Here is a 6666-nt window from a genome sequence, read left to right as displayed (position 1 = left end):
TTCAGTCGGTATAGCATCAGACTTTTAATCTGAGGGTTCGTGAGTTCAAGTCCCACGGTGGGCGTACAATTTTTAATACCAGTACAAATTTATACTACACTTTGTACACGCGTCTATTTGGCTACAAATAGGTGTGATGGTAAATGTCCCACAGAAACGTTTTTTTCTCTCATATAATCATTTTTATGTTGAATTTTGATATCCTCTTCTTCAAATTCATTAGCTTGTCAATGTCTTTCTGGTTTCCACACAGCCCTCATAAAGGTACTGATTATGGTAGTGACCCTGTATGTACCCATCCAGATAAAAAGTGAATGAAATATGTAAGTTCATTTACATATTCTATATACTTCTATTGATGCGTTTTGTTTTGTAATTCAATAGTGTTGGGATTTTTCTATCCTATCCTTGTACTGGTGTATATTTTTGTTTGTTATCTAATATTTTCGAGCTCTTAGCGCTTTAACGTCTTAGGCGCTGTACTAAGTCCACATAATTATTATTATTATTATTATTATTATTATTATTATTGTTAATATTATTATTATTATTATTTTTATTATTATTATTATTATTATTATTATCAATTGTGGGAATTTACAAAATACTGATAAACAATTCTTCCGAATTATTTCTTCATTTTGATTTAGCAACTAAAATTGTAAGTCAGCAAAAATTCATTTTTACGACTAACATCTTTCTTTCTTTCCTTTTTTTTTTTTGGTCATTGTTTTTTATTCTTCTTTTTTGTGTTTTAACCATTAATATCACCGCACCGGATTGCGCGATCCTTGTGGCCACTGCTTTCGAGTGTCCGATAGCCCGTAATCATACTTCCCACAAAACTGTGAACTCATTATTGTAACCTTCATGACTTGATCTAAGATAGGTTTCTTTCACATATGTACGGTGCAGTCTTTATTTTCTCCACGTTGCAAAGTTTCATCTAACTCATCAGAACAGGAAAGAACTGACAGTACCTTGCAGTGCTAGTCTCTTTTCTTCTCTTCTTTTTAAGACATATTAACTTTTAGTCGCAGATTTTAAAATTCCTTTGAGATTTGTGTTACATTGCGAATTATATATTATGTTATTGTTTGAATCGTAAAATTAATGCATTTAATTCTCAAACGATGCATTGCATTCTTTAGCTTACTTAAATCGAGAACTATTATCAAAACTCGCAATTGATAAATCATTTTTAAAAATCCATATTTTCATTCATTTAGATTGAGCATCCGAAACTGGACGGCAACAATTTAATTTTAAGACTTAGTATTTTCACCAATACAATCATCGCATTCTATACCGCGATGTTGTGACCACCGAATTCAGGTGTCCGAGAGGCGGTGATCGTACCTCCATTAAAACCGTGAACACATCCTGCATGCATATCTCATGCAGTTATTGTTGATTGAAACGAGAAGTGTTTATACGTCTTCACGGTGCATTCTTCGTTTTGTCTCCATTACAACGTTTGAATAAACAATTTAGAACACGAAACAACTGATAGTAGCTTGCAGTGGTAGTGTCTCATTACTTTAAACATATTGTCTGTTAGGTGGAGCTTTTAGACTGGCGTTGACTTTTGTGCTTCTGTCCGTATATTTTAATAATATTCGTATCATAATATGAATGCGTTCAATTTGCATATGATATAGTGGATGCGTTAGATTTACTGGAATCAAGAAGAAATGCTGACAGAATGATCAACATCTCTTAGAGTTGATTAAATTGGGTACTCTATCCCGTTCGCATGGACATGTGGATACGCTCTCATTTAGGGACATTTTAGGAAAGGAGAGAAATACTTGCAGGTATATCTATATTCATTTTGACAACAATTGAAAATCAGTGGAAGCTAAATCATAACCACCTACCCTCGGACTTTCACCCATGACCCTTAGATTAAATGTCGGATGCTCTAGCGACTGAGATTGGGGCACTACTCATCCAAATTCTGTCAGTTTGTCAGTCTCGGATTTTGCTGCGTAGCCCTTTCCATTACATATTTAAAGGGCGCGGCCATATTTGTATCACATGACGTTTAGCAGTTATGGTGCAGATAGATGCCCAGAGCTCGGTTCAAACGAAAATGCTTTTCTTTACATTTCACGTCAATATCATTTAATTGCACAAGTCTTTGGAATTAAGAGTTTTTTGTTATGAAAACAAAATTCAGTAAATGCGTCCCCCACTGCTGCCATCATATTTGCATTTCCAGTAATGCTGCATATTAGTTCGTTAACTGAGAAATGAATGAGTCATAATTACCCAATAGTATTACGAATCTATGGTCATACACTAAAAAACAAACCTAAGCAAAACCAAAACGGTTTGTAATACTGAACAAATAATTCAGTTAACAAAGTTGTAAAATGAAAATGTAAGAGGGACTTACAGCATTATGAATTGCATCCAAAATCATCCCAAAATGTTATCTTCAAGTCCAAAGGAATAGAATGTTCCGAATAAAATCTACATCCTCAAATGCATTGGTCTACCAACAGTTCTGATATATCACAATGGCATTTTCAAGAATTCTTTAGAAATAATTCACAATAGGCCAAAAATAATATTTTAACCCACATAGCATTTTGTGGCTCCAATGAATAATTCAAACAAATGTTTGCTTCCAAATAATATCTAAACACAACAATAAATATATCTGAAGAATAATGTTACAAGAAGAACATACAAAATATGACTGACCAAATAGTCCAACTCCACGTACTTAAATACAGACATAAGGACTGAAAACTCATTAGCTACTACTCACTACGTGACAATGAACAAATATCCCTAAAAGCTCCGGTGGCCTAGTAATTACAGCGTACGCCTCGGATGCGGGAGTTCGTGGGATCGATCCCCGGCCGAGTCATACCAAAGACTTACAAATATGGTACTAACAGCTGCCTTGCTTGGAGCTCAGCATTAAGAGGTTAGTGTTAGGACTGGTCGGCCGGGTCTCAGGATAAAGTGACTGGGTGGGACATCATGCCACATGTCTGCGGCATGATGCCCCAGTGCTAGCCATCACTATAAACTGCCACACTGCAGACATCGTAGCGATATGACTGACAAATTCTTAAAAGCTACCTTAAAAATACAAATCACATGCACACACAAACACACACACACACACACACACACACAAATCTCCCATGTCGTAGAAATAAAACCACCACATCTAAAACACACCTTCCGTATTTATGTATTTTCTCCTGTACCGATCCATAGAAGAAAATCACAAATATGTATAGAGAACAATTAATTGGAAGCAAGTTTATCAACTTACAGGTGCTATTTAATTGATTATGTAGTGTGTAAGCATTGCTTTCTCTGGAAACAAAAAATTTCAAGATAGGTGATTTTCACATGTGTAATTAACTGAGAGAAATTAAGGAAAGAATGCGAAGATTTAAGAGAAGAGCAGAAGGATAGTGTTTGTGTTGTCCGGACTGTAAAATCATAACTGTTAACACAAAGAAACAATGACTAGTCTTAACTTTAGCAACTTGCTCGGCTAATGACACATTTGTGCATTTCCTTATGCAGCAAAATTTAAATTCCTCCGTGAATGGTTGATTGCCATATAACTGGATTATTGTTTCCATAAGGGGCTAACATCTAAGATCCAATCAATCCTAGACGCTAGCTATGTGAAGTTGATGAGATAACGATTAACCATGTTGCGCATAACTACCCGAGCCAACATTCGACCATGCATTAACAAGTAGCCCGCCTAGCTCAGTCGGTAGAGCATCAGACTTTTAATCTGAGGGTCGTGAGTTCGAGTCCCACGGTGGGCGTACAATTTTTAATACCAGTACAAATTTATACTTCACTTTGTACACGCGTCTATTTGGCTACAAATAGGTGTGATGGTAAATGTCCCACAGAAACGTTTTTTTCTCTCATATAATCATTTTTATGTTGAATTTTGATATCCTCTTCTTCAAATTCATTAGCTTGTCAATGTCTTTCTGGTTTCCACACAGCCCTCATAAAGGTACTGATTATGGTAGTGACCCTGTATGTACCCATCCAGATAAAAAGTGAATGAAATATGTAAGTTCATTTACATATTCTATATACTTCTATTGATGCGTTTTGTTTTGTAATTCAATAGTGTTGGGATTTTTCTATCCTATCCTTGTACTGGTGTATATTTTTGTTTGTTATCTAATATTTTCGAGCTCTTAGCGCTTTAACGTCTTAGGCGCTGTACTAAGTCCACATAATTATTATTATTATTATTATTATTATTATTATTATTAATTATTGTTGTTAATATTATTATTATTATTAATATTATTATTATTATTATTATTATTATTATTATCAATTGTGGGAATTTCCAAAATACTGATAAACAATTCTTCCGAATTATTTCTTCATTTTGATTTAGCAACTAAAATTGTAAGTCAGCAAAAATTCATTTTTACGACTAACATCTTTCTTTCTTTCCTTTTTTTTTTTTTTTTGGTCATTGTTTTTTATTCTTCTTTTTTGTGTTTTAACCATTAATATCACCGCACCGGATTGCGCGATCCTTGTGGCCACTGCTTTCGAGTGTCCGATAGCCCGTAATCATACTTCCCACAAAACTGTGAACTCATTATTGTAACCTTCATGACTTGATCTAAGATAGGTTTCTTTCACATATGTACGGTGCAGTCTTTATTTTCTCCACGTTGCAAAGTTTCATCTAACTCATCAGAACAGGAAAGAACTGACAGTACCTTGCAGTGCTAGTCTCTTTTCTTCTCTTCTTTTTAAGACATATTAACTTTTAGTCGCAGATTTTAAAATTCCTTTGAGATTTGTGTTACATTGCGAATTATATATTATGTTATTGTTTGAATCGTAAAATTAATGCATTTAATTCTCAAACGATGCATTGCATTCTTTAGCTTACTTAAATCGAGAACTATTATCAAAACTCGCAATTGATAAATCATTTTTAAAAAATCCATATTTTCATTCATTTAGATTGAGCATCCGAAACTGGACGGCAACAATTTAATTTTAAGACTTAGTATTTTCACCAATACAATCATCGCATTCTATACCGCGATGTTGTGACCACCGAATTCAGGTGTCCGAGAGGCGGTGATCGTACCTCCATTAAAACCGTGAACACATCCTGCATGCATATCTCATGCAGTTATTGTTGATTGAAACGAGAAGTGTTTATACGTCTTCACGGTGCATTCTTCGTTTTGTCTCCATTACAACGTTTGAATAAACAATTTAGAACACGAAACAACTGATAGTAGCTTGCAGTGGTAGTGTCTCATTACTTTAAACATATTGTCTGTTAGGTGGAGCTTTTAGACTGGCGTTGACTTTTGTGCTTCTGTCCGTATATTTTAATAATATTCGTATCATAATATGAATGCATTCAATTTGCATATGATATAGTGGATGCGTTAGATTTACTGGAATCAAGAAGAAATGCTGACAGAATGATCAACATCTCTTAGAGTTGATTAAATTGGGTACTCTATCCCGTTCGCATGGACATGTGGATACGCTCTCATTTAGGGACATTTTAGGAAAGGAGAGAAATACTTGCAGGTATATCTATATTCATTTTGACAACAATTGAAAATCAGTGGAAGCTAAATCATAACCACCTACCCTCGGACTTTCACCCATGACCCTTAGATTAAATGTCGGATGCTCTAGCGACTGAGATTGGGGCACTACTCATCCAAATTCTGTCAGTTTGTCAGTCTCGGATTTTGCTGCGTAGCCCTTTCCATTACATATTTAAAGGGCGCGGCCATATTTGTATCACATGACGTTTAGCAGTTATGGTGCAGATAGATGCCCAGAGCTCGGTTCAAACGAAAATGCTTTTCTTTACATTTCACGTCAATATCATTTAATTGCACAAGTCTTTGGAATTAAGAGTTTTTTGTTATGAAAACAAAATTCAGTAAATGCGTCCCCCACTGCTGCCATCATATTTGCATTTCCAGTAATGCTGCATATTAGTTCGTTAACTGAGAAATGAATGAGTCATAATTACCCAATAGTATTACGAATCTATGGTCATACACTAAAAAACAAACCTAAGCAAAACCAAAACGGTTTGTAATACTGAACAAATAATTCAGTTAACAAAGTTGTAAAATGAAAATGTAAGAGGGACTTACAGCATTATGAATTGCATCCAAAATCATCCCAAAATGTTATCTTCAAGTCCAAAGGAATAGAATGTTCCGAATAAAATCTACATCCTCAAATGCATTGGTCTACCAACAGTTCTGATATATCACAATGGCATTTTCAAGAATTCTTTAGAAATAATTCACAATAGGCCAAAAATAATATTTTAACCCACATAGCATTTTGTGGCTCCAATGAATAATTCAAACAAATGTTTGCTTCCAAATAATATCTAAACACAACAATAAATATATCTGAAGAATAATGTTACAAGAAGAACATACAAAATATGACTGACCAAATAGTCCAACTCCACGTACTTAAATACAGACATAAGGACTGAAAACTCATTAGCTACTACTCACTACGTGACAATGAACAAATATCCCTAAAAGCTCCGGTGGCCTAGTAATTACAGCGTACGCCTCGGATGCGGGAGTTCGTGGGATCGATCCCCGGCCGAGTCATACCAAAGACTTACAAATA

General features: G+C 34.8%; 1 non-coding gene across 1 annotated transcript; it reads left to right on the top strand.

Moving 5' to 3' along the window:
* The first annotated feature begins 3739 nt into the window (after positions 1-3739).
* Positions 3740-3812, top strand: Trnak-uuu (transfer RNA lysine (anticodon UUU)). The gene has a single exon. It is a non-coding gene; the product is annotated as a tRNA-Lys (tRNA).
* Positions 3813-6666: the final 2854 nt, after the last annotated feature.

This window comes from Sinohyriopsis cumingii, unplaced genomic scaffold (assembly GCF_028554795.1).
Source record: "Sinohyriopsis cumingii isolate HCF-2022 unplaced genomic scaffold, ASM2855479v2 utg001656l, whole genome shotgun sequence".
Lineage (NCBI taxonomy): Eukaryota > Metazoa > Mollusca > Bivalvia > Unionida > Unionidae > Sinohyriopsis > Sinohyriopsis cumingii.
Note: the sequence above shows the minus strand (reverse complement) of the source record. Positions and strands in the feature narration are given on the sequence as shown.